The sequence below is a fragment of the Alligator mississippiensis genome, chromosome 1 (assembly GCF_030867095.1).
Source record: "Alligator mississippiensis isolate rAllMis1 chromosome 1, rAllMis1, whole genome shotgun sequence".
Classification (NCBI taxonomy): Eukaryota; Metazoa; Chordata; order Crocodylia; family Alligatoridae; genus Alligator; species Alligator mississippiensis.
Window position 1 is genome coordinate 337,567,144 of NC_081824.1, and position 27,386 is coordinate 337,594,529.

Consider the following 27,386-nt stretch of genomic DNA (forward strand, 5'->3'; position numbering starts at 1 on the left):
CCCAATGTGGCTGCTATGCACCAGGTAGGCAGAGTGGGTGGAAGACAGCCAGAAGCTGGAGCCAGAGCCCCAAGCAGTGGGGCAGGAGCTGCTCGGCTGAGGCTTCCTCCCAGCCCAGAAAGGCACAGCACAAGCAGGAGGAGGCCATACCAGTAGAGGTGCAGGAAGCTGAGCAGCAGCCACATCAGGAGCAGCCCCACTGGAAGCTGTGCATGCTGACTGGGGCCAGGCCAGTGGATGCAGGCTGGAGCATGGCATGAGCTGCCCTGGTGGGGCTTGGCCCCATGTGGAGTGCTGCAGGGGCAGTTATGGACTGCACTGCCCAGGCAAGCTCTGCTGCATGTGCTCCCTGCTTGCTCCTCCCTCACACCCAGCCAGCTCCTGGGACCTAGTGCCCAGGCACCCCCACCTCCCCTGCCCACACATATGCACACATGCCCCCCCCCCCACATCCCCTTCACACCCCCTGCCACAACCTTGCCCCATGATCCCAGCCTTGCCTACCCATCTTGCTCCCAAACACCACTTCCTGCCCACCCACAGCTGCATCCCACATAGGAAGTTTTGATGAGTTGTTGGGGGGGGCAGGGGTGCTGACCCAGCCCACAACTCCTCATCAAAACCCCCTATGTGGCCCCCAGGCCCAAATAATTGCCCACCCCTGAGCTAGTCCATGCTTGAGACCAGGCCAGAGGTCAGGAATCCAACAAGCAGGGTGAAGTAGGCAGGAGCGTGATCCAGGGGTCCAAGGCTGAAGGCAGGGCTGGAGTAGGGCATGAGGGTCCAAGACAGCAGCAGGACAGAAGCAAGGCACAGGCAAGACAGGAAGGTCTATGGCAGAGGTGTGATTCCCTTGGGTCACACGGTTTCCCACTGGGAACCTCATGTGAGGGTGAGCTGGATCCTATATTTCATCAGCTGTTCAGTAGTGCTGCAACCTAGGCCTCTGCCATTGTGCTCAGAAAACCCAGGCTCAAGTCACAGGGGCTCTGACATCTAGCTAGCTTGGATGCTGAAACAGTATCATTACAAGAGCGCTGGCAGGAGCTTGCCCAGGGCTCTGGGTGGTTTTTTCTTCAACCTGTGCTGAGTGCCCATGCTGCTGCAGGTCTGCTGTAACCCATGCCTGAGTTTAAAGCTAGCGCAAAGCTGCAATCATACCCTTAGACTGCAGTGTAGACATACCTTAGGAGACATAATTGAACCCTAAGGAAGAGTTTTAACTGGAATCTCAGTTCTGAACCCACCTCCACCTTCTGGGCAATAGGAGCCTATCTCAAATTTGTGCCGTGTTAATAGCCATCCCAAAACATTTTCTGTAATGTAAATGGTATCTAGTCAGGCCCAGAACTGAGTCCTCAAAGTATAACTGCAATTTGGGTTTCAGAGTAAGTACAAAGAACTAAACATGTCTTTCTTGCTTACCACTTCAGAATACTTCTGTTTCTTCGTAGTTTATTGATAGTTTGTACACCTACACAGAGGATCAAATCCTTTCAAATATAATAAAAACACTGAGAGTTGACTTTGTAGCTGCACATGTAGTACTGTTACTAACAAAAAAAACTGGTTTCCTGAAAGGAGTTTTCACATACCTCAGTTTCCTGAGACTGCAACTAAAAACACTTTCCTGTTTATGGCATCAGGAGATGTCAGACAGCAACTAGATTAATCAATGATACAACACATTGCTACCCTGATTAGGAAGGCCCAGTGCTTTTCTATAAGACCCAGCATCAAAAGCTTCCTAGTTTGTTGGCTGAACTATTTCCAAGCAATCCAAGGACACAGGGAAAAATCCCCAACATTTTTAAATGAAATTCTTAAATTTAGTATGTTTTTGTTTTTAATACTGGTCTCCTCTACTCCTGCTTACTGGAGTGTATTTAGTATTTGATCACCTTGCAAAAGCCATTGTTTCTTAACTAATACATCATTTCTAAAGTCAGTTCCTTCACACTTTGCATCCCAGCCCATTTCTCATCTGTCTGCTGATCAGCTTTCCAATAAGAGTCTGAGGAAGGTTTATTATTATTATTTGTATTACAGTAGCACCTAGAGGCCCTGTTTTGGCACTGTACAAACACACAGAGAAATGCAGTCACTCCTCTGAAGACCTTACAGTATAAATAGGCAAGAGAACAGGAAAGAAAAGAGAGCAACAGTGAGAGGTAAAGTGAGTTACCCAAGCTTATGAAACTGGTCAGTGGCAGAATGAGGAAATGGCCTGAGGTTTCCTGAGTTCCTAGTGAGATCTCTAAACACTGAACCCCTAGCCACAGAAGCACCTTCTAAATCAGAGGTGAGCAAAATATGGTCCACAGGCTAGACCCGGCCCATCAGATTATTCAATCCAGCCCACAGCTGCTCTTCTAAAGGAGAACTGTATCCAATACGTGGCTGCCCTGGCTTTTGGCACTTCTCACTCTTCTCCCTTCCCTGTGCCATAGCTAGATGCAGCAGCAGCAGCTGCAGCTCCAGCGGCTAGGCAGCCCTCTCCCCACCCCCGCCATCCCTAGTGTATGCTCCACGGCAGAGAGTGCTGAGCTCCTGGCCAAGGTTCTGCCTGGCAAGTGTTTGCACACAGCTCTGACCCTGCGGCCGTTCGCAGACCAGACAGCCTGGCTCCCAGCAAGAGTGGAAGTTCAAATATAGTTCTCCCTGCTGGCAGGGAAGGGGTACGGAGGAAAAGGGCCAGGAGCTGTGGGCACAGGTGCCACTAACACGATGCTGTGCCCACGTCAGGTGGCACAACTGGAACAGCTGGCATGACTCCTGCCTCACCCTGGCATAGCTCCTGCCTGACCCCAAATCCTTGGCACATGGCTGGGCCAGGCAAGAGAGGCACCAACCACTCCAGCTGCACCTGTGTGGCTCTAAGTGGTACATGGGAACACAGTGTAGCATCAGCCCGGCCTGGCCACATGCCAGGGACTCAGAGCAGGGCACAGCGTGCAAGGAGAAAGGGGAACACAGTGAAGCACTGGCCTGGCCCAGCCCCCTTCTCCCTACAGCTCCTGCTCCGCCCTGAGTCCCTGGCATGCTGGGCCAATGCCACACTGTGTTCTTATGCATCACTTCAAGCCACGTGGGTGAAGCCCACTGGCACAGCTCCTGCCCAAATCGGTTGCATGCCAGGGACCCAGGGTGGGGGAAAGGTGCAGGAAGAGCTGCAAGGAGCTTGTGTGTGTGTGTGTGTGCGCGTACGCACATGTATGTATGTGAAGGTATGCGTGTGTGGCCCTCAACACCTCACCAAACCTTGTGAAGTGGCCCTCCAGACCAAATAATTACCCACCCCTGTTCTAAATGAATTCACATGCCTTAATGAATCCTTTTTTGCTGAACCAAATTCTAGTTGAGTTGCTTACTTTTGTCTAAAGCTAGTATAACTTTTTTTTTTTTTTCAAAAGCTGCACAAAGGACTTAAATGGAAAGTTTTACATAGAGGAAACTTCCCTACTCTTCTCCTTACAGGTATTAAAATAATTACTGTGGCAAGGGAAACTGCATTCCCCCTCCTTCTCCACCTCCAACTCAATTTGAACTGCAGCCACGAAGTATTCCAGGCACTCGGTATCTCTCCCCCACATAATCGCCTGATTGGAAATACCACATGCAATGACCATTTTATCTTCCATTGTCTAAAATCCACTATGTGATTACCAGCTCTCCAGAGATGTAATTGACTTTGGGTGGGGTTTAGAAAATGAAATGGTATAAGTAATTTTTCTGCAGATGTGTTGAGCAGAACCCCATTAAGGAATCATCTGCTAGGAAGCAGTCTTTAGTAGTATTTGGTAAATACATGCAAAGATGCATTGCCTTACAGCTACTACAGCACAAGCCCCCCCATTAAATACAAGGGCATGTGTCTGTCTGGCATGGGCATGAGGCTGCTTTTGTACTTGTCTACCTTGTGAGACATGAAAACCGTGGTGCCTGCATCTGCATTAAATCCTTGAGCCTGTGAGCACATGCTTGCTTTATTAGGAAGCAAGAAACATCAACTGGAAACAATGACATGCCTGTTAGTCAGTAATTGGTAAGTTAGAAAACTGTACAGCAAAACACTATCCTCTCTAATGCAGACTGACAGTTGTATATTTTTTCCACCATTGTCTACTACATAATCTATCAAAAGGGAGAGTGCAACGACCATTTAAAGTAGCTGAAGAGTGGATTTATCATGTTTGACTACTTATTCTATAGCCAGACACTTGGTTTATACTTTAAAATATTGGATGTGGGTTAATTCAATGTTTCCCAACTGGTGTGCCACAGCCCACTGGTGTGCCATCAGGCACGTTCAGGTGTGCCGTGGCATTTTGGGGTGGAGCCATGCTCCCATCTGACTGGAGCCGCGTCCACCACCTGCTGCTGCTGCAGACACAGACAGATGAGGAGCATGGCTCCAGCCAGGCAGGGGGCTGCATGCCACCCCTCCCCATCCGGCTGGCTGCATGCCCCCCACCCGGGCGGTGTCCGGCTGGCCACACGCCACCACCCCCACCTTGTGCTCCACGTCTGGTGTGCCGCGGTGCTTTTTTTATTTAGGTAAGTGTGCCATGGGGTGAAAAGGTTGGGAAAAACTGGGTTAATTCACTAGTCTTTCATCTCTGGACATGTGATATGAACTATTGATTTTGCAAGAGAAAATAGCGTTTTCCCTACAAGGATGTTTGGCAACATCCCACAAATCCATCACTAACTGGTGGCTTGCTAGTCTGATTAAAAAAAAAAAAAGGTATAGAAATCAAATACCAGAAGCATTCTGACAGAATACTTGCACAACCTTCTTGGCCCTACTTAGTACCAGACCTTCACTTTCAGGAGTATTAAGGACCAGATTTCCAAATTAGCTCAGGAACCCCAATAGGAGCTACCTTTTCAAGCTACCACTTACGCAGCAATTGAACAGATTTTCAAATATCTCACCAAGACCTCTTGAAAATCAGACCCCAATAACACGGACAAACTTTAACAAACTCTTTGTGCTGGCTGAATCTCTGTATGTGGTCCATTCCCAGACAGTCCCCTTCACTAAGCAAAGAAGGGGCCGTATCTCAAGAAATAACTCTGATATAAAGCCGAAGAGTGTGGGCTTCTTACCTTAGGAAGGGAGGAACCTCATTATGCCAAGAGCCCAAGAGGAGCTACCTTTGTGCCTTTTTCAGTAATAAATTCACAGTTGTCCACCAAGTGAGCAAATCAGTGGGAGTTAACTGAGGGCAGCTATAGGTGTTATGTTTCTATGAAGAAAATCACAGCTCTGCTGGTAGAAACTACACATGCACAGGCATTCACAGAGTTTCTCCCAGAACAAAAATGGCAGTTCCTGGAGAAAAATATCCCATCTACAATGTGACAGAAGTCACTCTCATTAAAGTTTCCCCCAGGAGAATGAATGCTGTACACTTCCATGCTGCTTGTTTCCTCCCATAGACCCTGGTTTAGGGAAGGCTTGAGGAGTCTTTCCCTGCCACTTCAGTTTTTCCAGGGACGGGGAGATGTGAAGCAGCCACTGCTGCCCATACCTTCTCCAGGCTGGGATCACCCAGTCTCAGGAAGACACAGAAAGCAGGGGAGAAGGGCCAGCTGCAAGCTGAATGTCTGTATGTTCCTTCTCTCAGAAGTATTTCTACTAGTGGAAACTGCTCAGATATTTCCATTGGTGGAAATGAACACTTCTTCGTTGCCTGAGTTATGCCAAGTTCACTTTTTCAGGCACACTGCATTGGTTGTGATAATCCACCAAGTCAGCAGGGTCACAGCACAATGTAGTCTAGAAGATAAGCACAACAAGAAAGACTGAAGTAGAAATAGATTAACTAAGATTCTTCAGTATATTTCATTGAAAAATAATATACTGCCCAAATGCAAGAGTAAATTAGATATTGCAGCAGCATCCTCATATCTTATCTGTAGCGATGAATATATTCAGTAGATCTTCTAAAAATATTTTTTAAATCTTATTTATAAGTATCACTCACCAAATTTGGCAAATTTGCTTATTAGTATATGTCATGGCATTGCCCAATCACTTTTCTTTAAGTGGAACAATTGTGATGCTCTCTTTCTGGATATATTAGTTCCAGTCCACTTGCGGAACATATGAGAAGTCTAAGGTACAAGGAAATCCCAGCCCAATGTCTCCATATACTGCTGTTATACAGAAATTCATCCAGTAACCATATTGCCAAAACTATTAGATCAAAGATGGATAAACAGTGAGAGTGAAAGTGTAGTCTTTAGGGGAATATCACAGCATAGATGGGTAGCAATCATTTTGGTATGGCTGAGGTATCAACAGGCATGAGAGATTTAAACATAACCTAATGCAATGGTGCTCAATCTCTGATTCCTCAGGACAGATAAGTGACATGAGGCTGGTTTGCAGGATGAATCCTGTGCATGAACTGGGCCACACATGTCCAGATCAGGGTGCATACTGCCTCAGCCAAGACCCGCACACTCAGATCAGGCCCCATGCTACCTCAGCCCAGCCCTGGGCAGATGGGTCACACCCTGTGCTGCCTCAGCTGAATCCCAGGCCACTGAATCCCAGGCTGTGTACCACATTGAACTGGCCCCACACCACTGGATCTGACCCCAGGCAGCTGGATCTAGTCACATGCTGCCTTGGCCCCATGCACCCAGTCTAGCACCCAGCTCCATGCTATCCAGCTCACAGGGCTACCCACAGTCCAGAAATTTGGCAGCAAGAGACCAGCAAGTCAGGCTGCCCTGCTCCCTGGCCACTAGACCTGTGAGGAGTCCTGAAAGCCAAATGACTTGGCACCATGGGCCAGATCTGGCCCATGAGGCAGGGGTTAATCACCCCTGGCCTAATGGGTAGTAAATTTCTCCTTTATTACTCTGTTCTTTCAAATGGAAAGAATTGGGTGAAAGCAAACAGTATTTGAATTGGGTGAAAGCAAACACTGGTTTTTAATTGAAATAAATCTAACTCTAAGGTCACTGATCTGTTGATGATACATAACTCTCTTTATGCTGCCACATTATTTTGTTGTTACAATGTGAAAATGGAAGATGAAAGATCCTAAAACAAATAATTTACTGGTCTCACCCTGTACTACACTGAAACACAGTAAAGGAACAGGCCCATTTTTGTGAACCATTGATGTAAATATTCATAACACATTCACAAATTAAATGGGCATGTAGTTCTTGGGAGTCTTGGGATGACAGACTACTTCAAATAAAAAAAAGCAGCAACCCAAACTTTCTTCCAAAATTCAAGCCACACCAAACTTTTTTCTAAGGTTTAAAAGATTTTGTTAACTTTTCCTTTTAAAAGAAATAACCCTGTGCTGTGGCAGTTTTCAAATCCACCCAAACCAGAAGCAAAAACAGTGACATATCTCAAAAAATTAAAGACTTTTAAAGAATTTACAACTCAGCCAAAACCAAAAAAAAAAGTTTTTTTTAGTTTCATTGATAAGCCACATCATTTCAGATAAGCTTAGAGCAAATATTGGAACCTTTGAATACTCATCTGAAACAAACCACACTGAATCTATAAACTCATCAGGTCTATTTTTCTACAGAATGACACACAGTACTTTTGCACACCATTTATATTAAGGAACAAAAACATATTATGTGTTCTGTGAATCCAATCAAAGCTAACTCCACTTGAAAGTTGAATTTCAATTTTCACATACTTCCAGTGATATGTTTCTGAATGATCTATAGACCAAGAATTATTCATAACAATTTTTCAGCCAATAGAATCAATAGAACCATACAGTTCACAAGCAAAAAAATAAGGCAACTTTGATTTATTTAATAAATTATCTATTATAAATTGTTTGCTCAGCTTTATTCTGAACAGTACAACTTCATGGCTAAGTACAAACAGTCAAAAAAGCCTGAGGCTAAATCAATTCAGTCTTTGCAGGCATAACTACACAAATTAAATTGAAACAGAAGTGAGCCGACATTCACCTTTGACTCAGGAAATGCAGCCATGTGCCTGCAGTGCATCAGGCCAGAAGCCAGGGGGCACTAGAGCACAGCTCTCAGGCTGTGTGTTCACATCCTCTTCCTGCTGCCCCCAAGGCCTCTGGGATTTTCTGTCCAGTATTACAGAAGCAGGACTCTGCAGGGTTGCACATCACATCCTCTTCCTGCTCCCAGGTGCCTCTGGAATTTGTAGTCCACAGTTGCAGCCAGCAGTAAATTTGAGCCAAAAAAGGGGTGTTTAACCCCCCTTCCCTGGCCCCAGACTCCAGGAGGGCTTTGCCTGGGTGTGGGGGCAGTACCTTCCACCCCTGTAGACTGGGCTGCATCCCCAGTCAGGCTTGCCCTCCCCACCCTCTTGTCAACCAGTCCTCACTGCTCCAGCTAGGGAGCAGAGGGGTGAGCCAGCCCTCTGGCTGCAAAATGCTGGGATGCTGGGGGACTCTGATTTAACTTATACCAGGAAGGGGTCTGGGCCAGAGATTGCATAAACCAGTTTGGCCCAAATCAGTTAAGTCTGATACTGCATTCAACTAGGTTTCTCTTAAATCACTTTCAGCCCTTTTGAAACTGATTTACATGTACTGAGCTACTGTTCTGTTACAGGTTTAAACCAGTTTCTGATCACTTTAACTGTTTTATGTGTAACTTCTGCCCCTAGCCCATGTCATTCAGAGAAGAACCTTTCCAAAAGGCAAGTCAGTAAGGGCATCCAGTGTTTCCTTTATTAACATGGTGAAGCACAAAATGAATTAGTTGCTAAAGAACAATATGAAGTGAAAATATATATGGACACCTGGGAGAACAATGGACCTGTGTTACAGTGATAGGTCTTCCCCAGACCTACTGCCTTGTCATCTTTTAGTGGGAAACAACTAGCAGCATACCAACCATCAGGCCAGCCTCCTGGCTGATATTTTACATATCAACATACTACCCTTTTCTACCACCTTGTTAGACTTCATGAGCTAACATATGTAATGCTGCTTAGGTTGCTATACCAACAAGTAAGCACCATACTGTTCTGAGTATAGGTCACCCTTTTTTTCTGGTCTTGCTCAACATGGTCAACCTATAATGGGGAACCTGAAAATCTTGACTTTGATACTTGCATATTTTTGTGTATGTAATAAAAGTACCAAATATTTTTTTTAGTGCAGTTCTTATTTAAGGAGTTGGATGCTTTCCTTGGTTACTTGATTATCAGGGATCCTGGTTTTCTGTGATAAAAAAATCCCCAATTTTCAGATGTTACAAGTAACCCAAAATCCACATTTTTCCATAATTAAATTAAAAAGCTACTAAATATATATATATATATATATATATATATATATATATATATAAATATATAATCAGAGAAAACCAGAGAAATCAGAGAAAACCAGGATCCCTGTTGATTATCCTGTGGAATTTTGTAAGGTCAAAAAGTTCTTGAACTGAATGACAGTCCAAGAACTTCAGCTGTGGCTATTGAGTCTATATCTGGGGAGAAAGTTGATTTTCCTAAATTTGAACAGGTAAATATGGGGTTGTCCTATCATCAGAGTTGACTTATGATCCAAACATAGTGGCAGGTGGAATTTGTTCTTTGAAATCAGGGATGTTCAACCACCAACCCACAGGCCAAATCCAACCTTCAGAGCTGTGTCATCCAGCACATAGGGCTCCCCAAAGGTCCAGAAATCAGACAGTGGGGGAGTAGTGGCAGCAATAATTGCCACTTCCCTGCTGCCAAATTTTCAGACCCATGGGCCAGATAACATGACCCTGTATGCCAGATTGTGCCAGTGCATGGCACGAGCTGATCACCTTCACCATCCACCGTAAAGTTGGCAAGTCAGTCAGCAATGCAGAAGTCCTCGACTTCAGGAAAGCTGACTTTGACAAGCTCAGGAGGCTTATCAGTGAGGCCCTAAGGGACCATGACCCCAAGGGGAGGGGAGTTCAAGAAGAGTGGTTGCTCCTTAAGGGAGCGATCCTAGATGCACAAGCTAAGGCTATTCCATCTCGGAGGAAAGGCAGCAAAAGGGCACAGCAACCCCCTTGACTCTGTAATGAACTGGCAGAACTCCTGTGTCTAAAAAAAAAAGACCTACAATGATGGAGGATGGGATCCACCTCCAAGGAGGAATATTCTGCACTGGTCCAGACCTGCAGGGAGCAAACCAGGAAAGCCAAGGCTGCGATGGAACTCCAACTGGCTACAAATATCAAAGGTAATAAAAAGTCCTTTTTTAGATATGTGGGGAGCCGGAGGAAAAAGCAAGGGCAACATTGGACCCCTGCTAAACCATTTGGGACAATTGATGACCGACACCCAGGAAAAAGCCAACCTACTAAATGGGAACTTTGTGTCAGTCTTTCACCAGTCCCATGGGACGCCTCTGCCCATCACGGGACAGGGAGGCTTGAGTGAGGGAGATTCCTTGCCCTCCATCAATGCTGACCTCATGAAGGAACACCTTGAGAGGCTGGACACCTTCAAGTTAGTCAGCCCTGACAATCTACACCCCAGGGTACTCAAGGAGCTGGCAAGCATCATAGTTCAGCCTCTGGCATGGATCTTCAAGAACTCCTGGTGCTCTGGTGAAGTGCCAGTCTCGTACCTATCTTAAAGAAAGGGAGGAAAGTGGATCTGGCAAACTACAGGCCCATCAGCCTGACCTCTATCCTGGGGAAGGTCTTAGAAAAGATTATCAAAGAGGCCATTCTTAATGGACTGGCTGATGGCAACATCCTGAGGGATACCCAGCATGGGTTTGTTGTGGGTAGTTCTTGCTTGACCAATCTTATTTCCTTTTATGACCAGGTGACCTATCACCTGGACAAAGGAGAGGAGATTGATGTCATATATCTTGACTTCAAAAAAGCCTTCAATCTGGTATCCCATGATCACCTCTTTGCAAAACTGGCCAACTGCGGCCTTGGGTCCACCACGATCCGCTGCCTGGGGAATTGGCTCTGTGGTCAGACCCAGACGGTGGTGGTTGATGGAAGTCAGTCATCATGGTGCCCTGTGACCAGTGGGGTCCTTCAAGGCTCTGTCCTTGGACCCATACTGTTCAACATCTTCATTAATGATGTGGACACTGGTGTCACAAGCGGACTGGCCAAGTTCACCGATGATATCAAACTTTGGGGTAAAGAATCCACACCTGAGGACAGGAGGGTGATCCAGGCTGACCTTGACAGGCTCTGGAAATGGGCGGACGAGAACCTGATGGTGTTTAACACTGAAAAATGCAAGGTTCTCCACTTTGGGAGGAAAAACCTGCAGCATCCTTATAGGTTCAGCAGTGCTGCACTGGTTAGCAGTATGGATGAAAGGGACTTGGGGTTCATGATTGACCACAAGATGAACATGAGCCTTCAATGTGATGCTGTGGCTAGTAAAGCAACCAAAACACTGGCTTGCATCCATAGATGCTTCTCAAGCAAATCCCGGGATGTCATTCTCCCCTTGTACTCGGCCTTGGTGAGGCCCAGCTGGAGTACTGCATCCAGTTTTGGGCTCCACAATTCAAAAGGATGTGGAGAAGCTTGAGAGAGTCCAGAGGAGAGCCACGTGCACGATCAGAGGTCAGGAAAACAGACCTTATGATGACAGGCTGAGAGCTATGGGACTCTTCAGCCTGGAAAAGTGCAGGCTCAGGAGCAATCTGATTGCCACCTATAAGTTTGTAAAGGGTGTCCACCAGGATCTGGGGCAATGTTTGTTCACCAGAGCGCCCCAAGAGATGACAAGGTCTAACGGTTATAAACTCCTGCAAAATCGTTTCAGGCTGGACATAAGGAAGAATTTCTTTACTGTCCAAGCCCCCAAGGTCTGGAATAGCCTGCCACCAGAGGTGGTTCATTCACCTACTTTGAATGCCTTCAAGAGAAAATTGGATGTGTATCTTGCTGGGATCCTATGACCCCAGCTGACTTCCTGCCCCCAAGGGCAGGGGGCTGGACTCGATGATCTTCCAAGGTCCCTTCCATCTCTAATGTCTATGAAATCTATGAAATCTATGAAAATCCAGCCAAATGGGATATGAGCAGCACACATCTAAATCAGTATGGGATTGGATCAGGGCAGTGCACAGGCAGATCAACTCGGGCAGTGTGGGATTGGAGCAGTGTTTGGACGGATTGGTCTGATATGTGGGATGGGGCCCACAGACCAACACCATACCATCAACCTGTGCCATGGGAAGAATGAGCACCATTGTGTTGTTAATTCTGCACCAATGCCACATTCTAATGTTCATGTTGTTTGAGGGCACCTTAATGTTGGAGGTATTTTCTTTGATGCGTCAACCACTTGTGGTCATTAAATATCACCACTTAAGAAGAGCAATATTCATTACACCATTTTGACCAAATTTCAGTGTGGTTAATTATACTGTCTACCCAACCTTTTCTTGCAGTCTCCATTAAAAAGGATATTCTCTACTTCACTTCTTGTCTACCTTATCATTTTGCATTATTGTAAACTGATAAGTAAATTTATAGCTTTACTTCCATATGAAATCATTATTTTCCAATATGCAGCTCAGCGATAGCAACTCTTAAGAACAACTGACTTTTAGAAACTTTTGAGGACAAAATATCAAAAAAACAGAAATGGTTGTTTCAAACCTGAATTTTAAAACTCTCTTTAAATCTGACATGGAAATTGATCCAAATTCCCCCTTCATGAACAGATCTTAGTTTTAGTCTAAGTTTTATTATTCCTATTACTCCATTTCCTGGATCCTAAGATGAGATTTCATAGATTTCATAGACATTCAGGCTGGAAGGGACCCCGGAGGATCATCGAGTCCAGCCCCCTGCTCCATGGGCAGGAAGTCAGCAGGGATCATAGGATCCCAGCAAAATAAGCATCCATATGTGTCTTGAAGGTGTTCAAAGTAGGTGCTTGAACCACCTCTGGTGGCAGTCTTTTCCAAACCTTGGGGGCTCAGACAGTAAAGAAGTTCTTTCTTATGTCCAGCCTGAATCGGTCACAGCAGAGTTTGTGACCATTTGATCTTGTCATCCCTTGGGGCGCTCTGGTGAACAGACGTTGCCCCAGATCCTGATGAGTACTCCTGATAAACTTATAGGCGGCCACCAGATCACCCCTGAGCCTGCGCTTTTCCAGGCTGAAGAGTCCCATGGCTCTCAGCCTCTCATCATAAGGTCTGTTTTCCTGACCTCTGATCATGCATGCGGCTCTTCTCTGGACTCTCTCAAGCTTCTCCACATCCTTTTTGAATTGTGGAACCCAAAACTGGATGCAGTACTCCAGCTGCAGCTTCACCAAGGCCAAATACAATGGGAGAATGACATACTGGGATTTGCTTGAGAAGCATCTATGGATGCAAGCCAGCATTTTGCTCGCTTTACTAGCCACAGCATCACATTGAAGGCTCATGTTCATCTTGCGGTCAATCATGACCCCCAAGTCCCTTTCATCTGTAGCGCTAACCATCATAGCACAGCTGAGCCTATAAGCATGCTGCAGGTTTTTCCTCCCAAGGTGGAGAACCTTGCATTTTTCAGTGTTGAACACCATCAGGTTCTCATCCGCCCATTTCCAGAGCCTGTCAAGATCTGCCTGGATCACCCTCCTATCCTCAGTTGTGGATGCTTTACCCCAGGGTTTGGTGTCATCATCAAACTTGGCCAGCCCACTTATGGCCAGCCCGCTTCTGACACCAATGTCCACATCATTGATGAAGATGTTAAACAGTATAGGCCCAAGGACAGAGCCTTGAGGGACCCCACTGGTGACCACACAGTGAGATGATTGCCTTCCATCAACCACCATCCTCTGGGTCCTACCACAGAGCCAGTTCCCCAGCCAGCGGATCGTGTTGAGGTCAAGGCCCAGTTAGCCAGTTTTGCTAAGAGATGATCATAGATTCATAGATTCATAGATGCTAGGGTCGGAAGGGACCTCAATAGATCATCGAGTCCGACCCCCTGCATAGGCAGGAAAGAGTGCTGGGTTCAGATGACCCCGGCTAGATGCTTATCTAACCTCCTCTTGAAGACCCCCAGGGTAGGGGAGAGCACCACCTCCCTTGGGAGCCCGTTCCAGACCTTGGACACTCTAACTGTGAAGAAGTTCTTCCTAAAGAACTGGTAAAGAACTGGTATCCCTATCATGGGATACCAGATCGAAAACTTTTTTGAAGTCAACATATATGACATCAATCTCTTCCCCCTTGTCAAATTGATAGGTCACCTGGTCGTAAAAGGAAATAAGATTGGTCAAGCAAGACCTACCCGCAACAAACCCATGCTGGGTATCCCTCAGGATATTGCCATCAGCTAGTCTGTTAAGGATGGCCTCTTTGATCATTTTTTCCAAGACCTTCCCCAGGATAGAGGTCAGGCTGATGGGCCTGTAGTTCGCTGGATCTACTTTCCTCTTTTTCTTGAAGATAGGCATGACATTGGCCTTCTTCCAGTCTTCGGGTACCTCACAAGACCACCAGGAGTTCTCAAAGATCTGTGCCGGGGCTGAGCTATGATGCTTGCCAGCTCCTTGAGTACCTTGGGTATAAACTGTCAGGGCCAACTGACTTGAAGGTGTCCAGCCTCTCAAGGTGTTCCTTCATGAGGTCAGCTTCAATGGAGGGCAAGGAATCTCCTTCACCCAGGCCTCCCTGACCCACAGTGGGCATACGCATCCCATGGGACTGGTGAACAACTGATGCAAAGTACCTGTTAAATAAGTTTGCTTTTTCCTGGGCATCGGTTGTCAGTTGTCCCATCTGGTTTAGCAGGGGTCCAATGTTGCCTTTGCTTTTCCTCCAGCTCCCCACATATCTAAAAAAGGACTTTTTATTATCCTTGATATTTGTAGCTAGATGGAGTTCCATCGCAGCCTTGGCTTTCCTGGTTTGCGCTCTGCAGGTCCAGACCAGAGAGTTTTCCCCTCAATTTAATATGGGAGGAATCCTCTTGTCTTAGAAAAGAGGATGAGGGCAGTGTGCGGCAGGTGGCTGCTATGGCTCAGGCTGCAGCCCCTGCCGGGGTTGGGGCCATAACCACAGCTGCTGCTTACCCCCACCTCTGCACCCTGCCATCTCCCCTGCTGTAGTCTCTTCTCCTCATCTCCCTGTGCAGGCTGGGAGCGGTCCAAGGCCCTCGGGGGCGCGCGGCAGGCTGTGGCCAGCAGCCCTGGCACGCGGGTCGGGGAACGCAGGCCGGCGGACTAGAATTAGGCACGGACGCATAGCGGTTGATTAAAGATTATTTTACTTACACCGTAGATGGTCACGGTGCAGGCAGGAAAACTTGCTTGAGTTGCAGTTACAGATAGGAAAGAAGAGCGGACAAGAGTTCTAATTTCGCGAACTCTAGCCCAATCCAGCTGAAGGCTCTAAAACCGCCAGCCCGTCGTGTCAACCGAAGAAAACAACTCGGAGAAGAGCTCTGGATACACTCACACGAAGTTTGCTAGGCTTCATGGAACTTGCGCGCAGGGAAGGGGTTCGTTGAGGGATCGCGCTCGGCGACAGGGAGAGGCCAGGGGTTGATCAGACCCCTATAGCCTTTTTAAGGTACACGCTGGGTCGGTTAGGCTCCGCAGCGCTTAGAGTTCTTCACGAAACGTGAAGTCCTTCTCCTCCAGATGGTTGTGGAGTCCTCCAACTTGGGCAGAAACCGCTCAAGCCTCTTATATGGCTAGCAAGCCAATCGCTAGCCGCCACGTGGGAATAATTTAGAACTGGCCAATAGTGGGACACAAATTTGCATGTGGGTGGCGGGAACTTCTTTGCACCGGGGTTTTCTCTTTGCAACTGAGAAATGCACCTTGCAAAGAAAGCTCCTCGTGGCGGGAAATAATTTAGCAGTGCTGAAGCGCACACACACAAAATCACACCCTTGGGTTGTGACATTCCCCACCCCAACATACCTTATACTCCCCAGTCTGTCTCTCCTCACCCCCACCCCCTTGCTCCATGCTAGCAAGCCCTGTCCCTGTGATGCATAGGGCATGGAACACAGCCCCAGTCTGGCCCCAGAGCTGCAGCACTCAGCCCACATGGCTACTATTGTTGGCATGGTTGTTGTGGTGGCGCGTGTTGCTGATTATTTCATTGTTCATTCTTTCCCTGAAGTAATCAATGTAGCGGTCAAGGTTAGGGTTTCGTCCACTGCGAGGTGTCCAATCTGATGTTTTTTGGGGTTTTTTGGCATTGATCTTTTCTTGAATGTTGTCAGAGGATGAGTTGTTGTTGAATGAACAATAAAATAATCAGCAACACGCGCCACCACAACAACCTCTCTCTACCAGAGAAAAAGGCCATAGTATCTCTAAGATCTAACCACCAAATAGTAATAAAACCAGCAGATAAAGGAGGAGCCATAGTCATCCTAAACAATGAGGATTCCATAAAGGAAGCCAACAGACAGCTCTCTGACACCACCTACTACAAAGAACTACAAGAAGCTCCTACTCCCCTTTTCACCAAAAAACTCAACAATACCATCAAATCATTTCCACCAAGATTACAAGAAAAACTACAGACCACAACTAAAATCCACAAACAAGGGAACCCCGGCAGACCTATCATATCCAACCATGGGACCCTAACTGAGGAAATATCAGGTTTTGTTGAATCCATCCTAAAACCGCTTGTCACCCACAGAGCAAGTTTTGTACAAGACACCACAGACTTGCTACGGAAACTTAAAAACATTCCCAGCAACACACTCCTAGCCACCATGGACATTACCAGCCTATATACCAACATCCCACACCAGGATGGCATCCATGCCTGCCTTACATATGTACAGGAACAAGATTACAACCCAGAATACAGACCCAAAGATATTACTGACCTTATACACTTCATCCTCACACACAACAATTTCACTTTTAATAATCAACACTTCCTCCAGATGATGGGAACAGCTATGGGCACTAAAATGGCCTCACAGTATGCCAACCTTTTTATGAGCCACCTGGAAGAAGACTTCCTCAAGAACTGCACCATCAAACCCTTGCTGTACTTACAATATATCTATGACACCTTCATCATTTGGAGTGAGAACCTGCAATCTCTGATTGAGTTCCACCAGAAATTCAACAGTCACCACCCTTCCATCCGACTTTCTTTAGAATACTCCAGCACCAACATCCCCTTTTTAGACACAATGATCAGTATCCAGAAGGGTAAAATACAGACCACAGTATACAAGAAACCCACAGACCAACATACATATCTGCACAGAACCAGCAATCACCCGAAACACACCAAAAAAGCTGGGATATACAGCCAAGCCCTCAGATACCACCGCATCTGTACTGAAGAGAACACCCGGAATTGCCACCTCACCAATCTTAAAAAGGCTTTCACCCAGCAAGGACACTCCTCCAGAGAGGTAGATCGCACGTTTGAAAGAGCCACCTGGATACCACGTGAAGAACTGCTGCAGTACAGAAGAAAAACACCCACAAATCGCACACCGCTGGTTATGACGTATCACCCATCCCTTGAACCTGTACGGAAAATCCTCAAAAAATTGCAACCCATATTAGAAAAAGACCCTATTCTTAAAAAGATCTTCCCAGAGCCACCCATCCTAGCCTTCAGACAAGCACCGAACCTCGCCAACCTCATCACCAGAAGCAAACTTCCTCAACCCCAGAACACACCAAAAGGATCCAGACCATGCCATGACAAGAAATGCAAAACCTGCCCACACATCTCCACCACCCCCACAATTACTACACCCCACAACAGAGCCATCAGCATCCCAGGATCTTACAGCTGCACCTCCAGAAATGTAATATATCTCATCCAATGCACCAAATGCCCTGATGGAAGATATGTAGGAGAGACCAGACAACAACTGCACACCAGAATGAACGCACACCGGAAATCCATCAAAGACAGAAACACTCAATTACCGGTGGGGGCACATTTCTCACAGGAGGGCCACTCTCTCTCCAATCTCTCAGTCCTGATCCTCAAGGGAAACTTACACAACACTTCCCAGAGATGAGCCTATGAGCTCCATTTCATCAACCTGCTGGATACTAGAGATCAGGGACTAAACATAAACATTGGATTTTTGATACATTACAATCTGCCTGGCAACTGACTCCCCAGCCCAGCCCAGCCCAGCCCCTGGCTTCTTTACTTTTCATTCCAACCAGGAAGAGCACACACCAACTGCTGCAGCTTCCTTAGCCTGACGAAGGGTTTTTGAACCCGAAAGCTTGCTTAATAACTATTCTCCAACCATTTGGGTTGGTCTAATAAAAGATATCAAATTCACCCAAGGAACCTTGTCTGCCTATATCCTTAGACCAACACGGCTACAACCTAAACCCCTATAACAAATTTATACATTTTCCATGTATAGAATCTAATTATTGGGGAAGGTGGTCATCTTAAATCCATGGTCATCTTAGATATGAATAAATACAGTATTATGACTATTACTATTATTACCAAACTATGTCCTGATCCCTGCAAATGGGCCTATAAATTCTAAAAAGGCATGTGGAATTTGCTCAACAGACTCGACTTAACTAAAAATCTATTGGCCATTAAAAAAGAACAATAAATTACAGAAGTATTTATTTTTTGGTTAAAGCTGCACAGTAAAACTGCAGTGCCAACTAAGAGCCCTTTAAAAAGGATACATACAGCCTGGGCATAAGGGAATATAAGGACTCTTCATGGGCTTCAAGGGAGAATCTGTTTAGGCAACATTGGGCATGTCTACGTAGGAACAGCTGTTCGGGCTAGACAGTCCCTGAATATGCTGTGCCCACCCACTCCTGAATGTGTTCCCTAAACCTGGAAATCCTAGTAAATCTCAGAACAACAGCAGAGTCTCCCAGTGCCTGAAGAAGGGTGCTTGTGCCCAAAAGCTTGCAAAGAACTTTTTTCCAACTACTCAATTGGTCTAATAAATATTACATCTACCCCAAGAACCTTGCCTGCCTAAACCTGGAAATACACTTGTAAAGCTGACCCCATATAAGTCTCAGTGGTCAATCTCAAGTATACCCAACACTGAGGACTCAGGAGTGGCCACAGAGGTAACTCCAGCTGGGGTTCATAGCTGGTAAGGCTGTTCTAATATAAGAGTTGAAGATTGAGCCTGTCAGGGGAGTTTCACTTCTTCAGCCATAGCTTTTTCACTGATAGCTAAACCTAGAAAAGAAGACAAGTCTGTACACTTGCTCTTGTGCCTGAGACTTATGAAAGAGAAATAGAAACATGTCTTATGAATTGCCAGCAAGCTCCGTTACTGTCTCCAGAATGTACTCCCATCATCAAGTAGTCATTACAGGCTGCCACATGTGTATGGCAGACATCACACAAGAAACAGCTGTTGGGAACTGGCTGCAAATGAAGGGCCGGTGTCTCTCCCTCACTTTTGGCCTCAGAAAGGATGAAAAGAGAGGAAACCCTATTTAAATGCCAAAAAAAGTCTTTGAAAGTGGGAAAGGCAGCGGAGGTCAGCAAGCATCCTGCCTTCTCTTACTGCAATCCCCTGGAAGAATGCCCTTGCATGCCCCATGCCATTCTGAATACATCTTATGTGAAGGGAAGCTCCAAGCTGAGCTGAGCATGGTTCCCCCAGGGGGAGGGGCTGCCGGCTGACTCTTCTGTGCAGAGCAGCCTGAGCCCTCACTGATTAGAGCGGGAAATTCAAACTGTGCCAGTCGGGACCCAGACACCAAAGCAAAAACACGTGTGCACCAGTGCACCAAGCAGAGCAGCGAGGAGTGAGGAGCCAGCAGCAGCAAAAAGGTAAGCCAGGCAGGGAGAGGGAAGAGAGAGCTGAGCCAAGCCAGCTGTAGGGAATTGGAAAGGGGTTTTCTTCCCCTCCTGTCCCTACTTAGACACACCAGACAGCACTCACACCCCCAAGCCGGGTGAACAGGCTGGGCAAATAGGCATGCTCTTCAAGGGCACACCAGAGTTTGCACAGCAGTTCATGCAGGAGGGAGAGCAGGAGGGGCCTAAGACTTCACGCATTGGAGTCAGTGGCTTTGGATAGAGTCATCAGAGTCATCAGGTGAGTGCATGTGAGGGTCTTTAATGGGGGTGATGACTCAGAGAACAGCCAGGGGCCCTGCCCAATGCTGCCTCCCACCCAGGCCCCTCCACTGAGGCCTCCACCCAGATGGAGCCATTGGGTGGGTCGGTCGGGTCAGTGGCACCCAGGCCCCTTGCCTGCAGGGGTTGCCTGGTGGGCCCCTGAGAGCCCAGGGATAGCAGGAGGGCCAGGATTCCTCTCACCTGTCCCACATGTGCCCAGATTGAGGCCCTAGAGGGACAGGTGAGGGAACTCCAGGCAAAGGTGAGCAGGCTGCAGGCTATCAGGGTGATTGAGGAGGAGATTGATGGGTACTTCCATTCTTTGCAGGTTCACACACCTGGAAGGAAGAAGACACAGGAGGGAGTCAATACGGCCAGATGGCAGACAGTCACCTTGGGAGCCAGACATCACAAGGCCAGGGCAACTCCCTCAATGCAGCTGGAGAACAGATATGAGGCCCTGGCATCACTGGCAGAGAGCACAGCAGTGGAAGCCACTCCCACAGCCACCACCAAGCAAGCTAAGAGAGAACCATACAGCCAGAGGAGAAGACATCAGGTTATCATGGTAGGTGACTCCCTCTTGAGAGAAATGGAGGGAGCCATCTGCTGCCCAGATCCCATGGTACAGGAGGTATGCTGTCTGCCTGGAGCCTGGATTTGAGATGTCACAACAAGGATTCCAGTCCTGATCAAGCCCTCCGACTACTATTGCATGGTCCTCATCCATTTGGAAACGAAGTAGTCCAGCCGGGGTCATGATTGACTACATGGCATTGGGAGCCAGGCTCAGAGGATCAGGGGCACAGGTGGTCTTCTCATCCATCCTACTAGTCAGTGGTCGAGGACAGCACAACAGCAATTGCATTAGAGAGGTTAACTCGTAGCTTCAGAGCTGGTGCCATCATGAGGGGTTTGGATTCCTTGACCACAACCTGCACTTCCAAGATAAGGCCTTGTTCGGATGAGATGAGCTACATCTCTCTCCAAGAGGTAAGAGTCTGTTCTCTTACAGTTGGCTGATCTCCTACACCGGGCTTTAAACTAGGTTCGTCAGGAGACAGGGATGTTAATGACAGGGAGAGGCCAGGAATGATGAACCTCAAATCAGGCACTGGAACAGTTCAGGTAAGTACCAAGGGCCCCACTAAGCATCAGAATGGGAAAGTAGCAAGGGAACCTATTGGGGGCTTAGATGCCTCTATACTAATGCTAGGAGCATGGGGAACAAGCAGGAGGAACCTGCACTCCTGCTTGCAAATAAAGAATTCAACTTGGTTGGGTTAACAGAAACTTGGTGGGATCCTACCCATGACTGGGCAGTGGACATTGAGGGCTACAGGCTGTACAGACAGGACAGAGTGGGGAAAAAGGGGCGGGGTGTTGCTCTCTGTGTTAAGGAGCAACATACATCTTCTGTAGTTAATTTGGCCAGGAAGAGGGGCAAATTGAGGTACTATGGGTCAGGTTACAGGGGGGTCGGGGTGAAAGGGACTTGGTAGTAGGGGTCTACTACAGACCTCCACACCAGGGGGATGAGTTAGGCCTAGAATTCTCGAGACAGCTCTCAGAGGCAGCATGCTCAAAGGACCTGTATTACGTTCAAAGGACATAGTATTACTATGTTTTTTTATTAAAGCAAAATCCTGTAACATTACATTAAGGGAGCTTAAAACTGGAAATGAATGTACCATTTCAGGTTATTGGTTTTTATTGGCTTTGAGCTATGTCTCAGAGGCAGCATGCTTAACGGACCATGTCATGGGTGACTTTAACTTCCCAGACATCTGCTGGGAGAAACAGGCAGCCAGGTCTGCCCATTCATGAAAGTTTCTAACCTCCTTACAGGACCTTCACCTATCACAGGAGGTACGTGTTCCCACTAGGGGAAATGCCTTACTAGACTTGGTACTGGCCACAGGGGACAACTTGGTGGGGGATCTGCAGGTGCAAGGTAACCCAGGGGATAGTGACCACCTATTGATAGGGTTCACTATCTGGAGAAAGGTGGGGAACATAACTAGTAGGGCGAAAATGCTAGACTTCAGGAAGGCGAACTTCAACAAGCTCAGATGATTAGTTAGGGAGGGACTAACTGGTAAAAGCTTTGGAGAGATGGGAGTCCAGGAAGGGTGGGAATTTCTCAAGGGAATAATCCTGCAGGCACAGAAAAGGACCATCCCAGTACACATAAAAGGGGGCAGAAAAGCAAAGAATCCCTCTTGGTGGAGCAGGGAAATCCAGGAGAGCCTGGAGGGAAAAAAGAGGCCTACAGGCTGGAAGCAGGGGGTTGCCACCAACGAGAAGTATATTTGCTTGGCTTGAGCTTGCAGAGAAACAGTGAGGAGAGACAAAACGGAAATGGAGCTTAGGCTGACATCAAAAGTTAAGGATAACAACAAGTCATTCTTTAAGTACGTAGGAAATAAAAAGAAAGTGTAGGGTAACTTAGGGCCCCTTCAGGATGAACTAGGGCAACTGGTAACAGATAGGATGGTCAAAGTAGAACTTCTAAATGATTTCTTTGCATCTATGTTCCTGGACACAAATACAAATACGTATCCCATTGGGACCTTAGGTAAGACCAGTATAGATACCAACCCACCAACTGTTCGAGCTGACCTAGTAAAGGGGCATCTGGATGGGGTTGAATGTATTTAAGTCAACAGGTCCTGATGATCTTCATCCTAGGGTATTTAGGGAATTAGCTGGAGTCATAGCGGAGCTGCTGGCACAACTGTTTGAGCACTCGTAGTGCTCAGGACAGGTCCCATAGGATTGGAAAAGGGTCAATGTGGTCCATATTTTCAAGAAGGGGAGGAAGAAGGAACTGGGTAACTATAGGCCGGTTAGTTTCACCTCTATTGTTGGCAAGACCTTTGAGAAAATTGTTAAGGATCACATTTGTGGGGGACCAGTGGGTAAAATTATGCTAAGGGGCAATCAGCATGGGTTCATAGCAGGCAGATCCTGTCTGACTAACCTGGTTTCATTTTATGACTAGGTCACAAAATGCTTGGATGAAGGAATAGAGGTAGATGTTATTTACTTATATTTTAAAAAGGCCTTTGACACAGTGTTACGCCCAATTCTTATAAATAAACTAAATAGTTGCAGTGTAGATTATTACACAGTCCAGTGGGAAGAAAATTGGCTTATGGGACACACCCAGAGAGTGGTAGTGGACAGGTTGGTTCCAACCTGGAGAAATGTGGGCAGCGGAGTCCCCCAAAGTTCTGTTCTGGGACCAGTACTATTCAATATCTTCATTAGTGACTTGGACGAGGGAGTAGAAAGCACCCTGTCCAAGTTTGCTGATGACACCAAACTATGGGGGGAGGTACACAAACTAGATAGCAGGGAGCAAATCCAGGCTGATTTGGACAGGCTGGGGAAATGGGCTGAACAGAATAGGATGCAGTTTAACAAGGATAAGCGTCGTGTGTTGCAGCTGGGGAGGAAGAATCATCAACACTCCTACAGCCTGGGAGGTACCACTCTAAGTAGCCCAGCCAAGACAGGTGATGACCTCAAGAAATACCCAGGTAAGAGACAGGGGCCTGGATAGTCCTGGGATTGGGGGGAAGGCGCATACACCCTCAGGAGGCCTTAAATGCCTCTAGACTAATGCTCGTAGTATGGGGAACAAGCAGGAGGAACTTGCCCTCCTGCTAGCTAACACAAACCCACACATAGTGGGGATCACTGAAACTTGGTGGGATCCAACACACAACTGGATAGTAAACATCAAGGGCTATAGGCTGTATAGGTGGGATAGAATGGGGAGGAAAGGTGAGGGTGTGGCACTCCACGTCAAAGAGCAATACACATCCTCAGCAAACAGCACTGGGTCTGTGGTAAGGCAGACTGAGGTGCTCTGGGTCAGAATACAAGGGGGTCAAGGGGAAAGGGACCTAACGGTGGGGGTCTACTACAGGCCACCTAATCAGGGGGAAGAACTGGACTAGGAATTCTCTGGTCAGCTCGTGGAGGCAGTCAAGTCAAGGGACGTGGTCATCATGGGTGACCTAAACTATCTGTACATCTGCTGGGAAGAGCAATCAGCCAGGTCTGACCGCTCACGTAGGTTCCTAGCTGAATTACAGTACCTCCATCTAACCCAGGAGGTGCACAGGCCCACCAGGGGAAATGCCTTGTTGGACCTGGTCCTGGCCACAGGTGACAACCTGGTGAGCGGACTGCGGGTGTTGACCACCTGAGTGATAGCGATAATCGCCTACTGGGATTCACCATCCAGCACAGGGTGTCAAAGGCCTGAAGCAAGGCAGCAGCCCTGGACTTCAGGAGGGCGGATTTCAAAGAGGTAAGGAGACTAGTCAGAGACGCACTGAGGTCCCAGAGGGGAGGAGAGTTGGGAGTCCAAGAGGAGTGGTCGTTCCTTAAGGAAACAATCCTCCAAGCCTAAAGGGTGACAATCCCCACATGGATCAAAGAGGGCAAGAGTGCTCAAAAGCCCCCATGGTGCTCCAAAAGCATCCAGGAACATCTCAAAGCCAAAAAGGAGGCATACACCCAATGGAAGGAAGGGGCCATCACCAAGGAGGATTATACCTCCATTGCTCAAGATTGTAGGGGGTCTGTTAGGAAGGCTAAGGCAGAGATGTAACTGGGACTAGTGACCCGGATCAAGGATAACAAGAAATCCTTTTTTAAATACATTGGGGGTAAAAAGAAGGTACCAAGTAATGTGGGGCCTCTGCAGGTCACACTAGGAAATCTGGTGGTAGCACCAGGCAACAAAGCTAATCTCTTTAACAGATTCTTTTCTTCCATTTTTCTGAGCAGGGACAGGGCATCCCCCACACTGGGAATCCAAATGGACACAGGAAGGTGCAGTCAGGCCCAGGGTCAGTGAGGACCTAGTCAGGGAGCTTCTGGACGGACTAGGCATGTTCAAATCTCCCAACTATGTCCACCCCAGAGTGCTGAGGGAATTGCAGAGGTCATTGCGGGACCCCTGGCACAGCTTTACGAGCACTCGTGGTGCTCTGGTGAGGTGCCAGAGGACTGGAAAAGAGCCAATGTGGTCCCCATTTTCAAAAAAAGGAGGAAGGAGGACCCAGGAAACTATAGGCCTATTAGTCTTACAGCTGTCCTGGGGAAGCTCTTTGAGAAAATTATCAAGGAGCACATCTGCAAGGGACCAGCAGGGGAGATTATGCTTAGAGGCAATCAACTTGGGTTCATAAGAGGCAGGTCCTGTCAGACCAACCTGGTTGCCTTCTACAACCAGATCACAAAAGCCTTGGATGCAGGTGTCGCAGAGGACGTAGTCTTTGTGGATTTTAGGAAGGCCTTTGACACTGCCTCTCACCCCATCCTCATTAAAAAATTAGGCAACTGTGGTGTCAACGCCTACACAGTCAGATGGGTTGCAAATTGGCTGGAGGGCCGCACCCAGAGAGTGGTGGTGGACGGGTCATTTTTGACCTGGAGGGATATGGGCAGTGGGGTTCCCCAGGGCACAGTCCTTGGGCCCCCACTGTTCAATATCTTCATCAGCGTCTTGGACGAGGGGGTGAAAAGCACCTTGTTCAAGTTCACAGATGACACTAAGATGTGGGGAGAAGTGAGCATGCTAGAAGAGAGGGACAGGCTACAACTAGATCTGGACAGATTACAGAGGTGGGTGGGTGAGAATAGGATGGGTTTCAATACAGACAAGTGCAAGGTACTGCACCTGGGGAGGAAAAACCAGCAGCATACCTACAGGCTGGGGAACTCCCTTCTTGTCAGCACAGAGGCAGAAAAGGATCTTGGAGTCACTATTAATTCCATTATGAACATGGGCCACGAATGTGGGGATGCAGTCAGGAAAGCTAACCACACCTTGTCTTGCATCCATAGATGCATCACAAGCAGGTCCAAGGAGGTGATCCTCCCCCTCTATGAGACACTGGTCAGGCAATACTTGGAGTACTGCATCCAGTTCTGGACGCCGCACTTCAGGAGAGATGTGGACAGCATCGAGAGGGTCCAGAGGAGGGCCACTCACATGATCAGGGGCCAACAGAGTAGGCCCTATGAGGACAGTATGGGACCTGAACCTGTTCAGCCTCCATAAAAGAAAGCCAAGAGGGGATCTGGTGGCCACCTACAAACTTGCCAAGGGGGACCAGCAGGCAATGGGAGAGTCCCTGTTCCCCCAAGCACTACCAGGAGTTACAAGGAATAACGGCCATAAGCTGACTGAGAGTAGATTCAGGCTAGATATCAGGAGGAACTACTTCACAGTCAGGGTGGCTAGGATCTGGAACCAACTTCCAAGGGAAGTGGTGCTCACCCCTACCCTGGGGGTCTTCAAGAGGAGGTTAGATGAGTATCTAGCTGGGGTCATCTAGACCCAGCACTCTTTCCTGCTTATGCAGGGGGTCGGACTCGATGATCTATTGAGGTCCCTTCCGACCCTAACATCTATGAATCTATGAAACTATGAAACTGCGGAGAGGGATCTCGGAGTCGTAATCAACTCCAAAATGAACATGAGTCACCAGTGTGATGAGGTGATAAGTAAAGCTAACTGCACCCTTTCTTGCATAAGTTGGTGCATCACAAACAGGTCTAGGGAGGTGATACTTCCCCTCTATGCAGCATTGGTTAGGCTGCAGCTGGTGTACTGCATCCAGTTTTGAGCGCCACACTTCAGGAGGGATGCGGATGGCGTGGAGAGGGTTCAGGGAAGGGCCGCTCATCTGGTTAAAGGCCTACAGAAAAAACCCTATGTGGACCAATTGGGAGACCTGAACCTCTTCAGCCCCCACAAGAGGAGACTGACAGGTGATCTCATGGCTGCCTACAAACTCATCAGGGTGGGCAGCAAGAAATAGGAGATACCCCAACAGGCACCCTGGTAAACATTGTAACTAGAAATAATGGCCACAGACTTGAAGAGAACAAATTCAGATTGGGCATCAGGAAAAAATTATTTACAGTCCTTTCAAAATATGGAATAAGCTTCCAAGGGAGGTGGTGCTGGCCCCTTCCTTGGAGGTGTTTAAAAGGAGATTGGACAGACACCTGGCTGGGGTCATCTGACCCCAGCACTCATTCCTGCCCAGGGCAGGGGGCCAGACTCAATGATCTAATAGGTCCCTTCTGACCCTAACATCTATGAAACTATGAAACCTGTGTTTGGAAGGATTGTGGATGGATGAAGAGAAAGCAAAGCTGGGAAAGAGTGTCTTCACAGTGTCAGGCCTGTGTAAATCCAAAGAGAAGTACTTTTGGCTTCCCATTCCTTGGCCTCAAATCTGCATAGAAAAGATAGTTTGAGCTAGGTGAAAACACAGAAGGATTATTCCAGACAAAGAGCCATGCTGCTGGTCT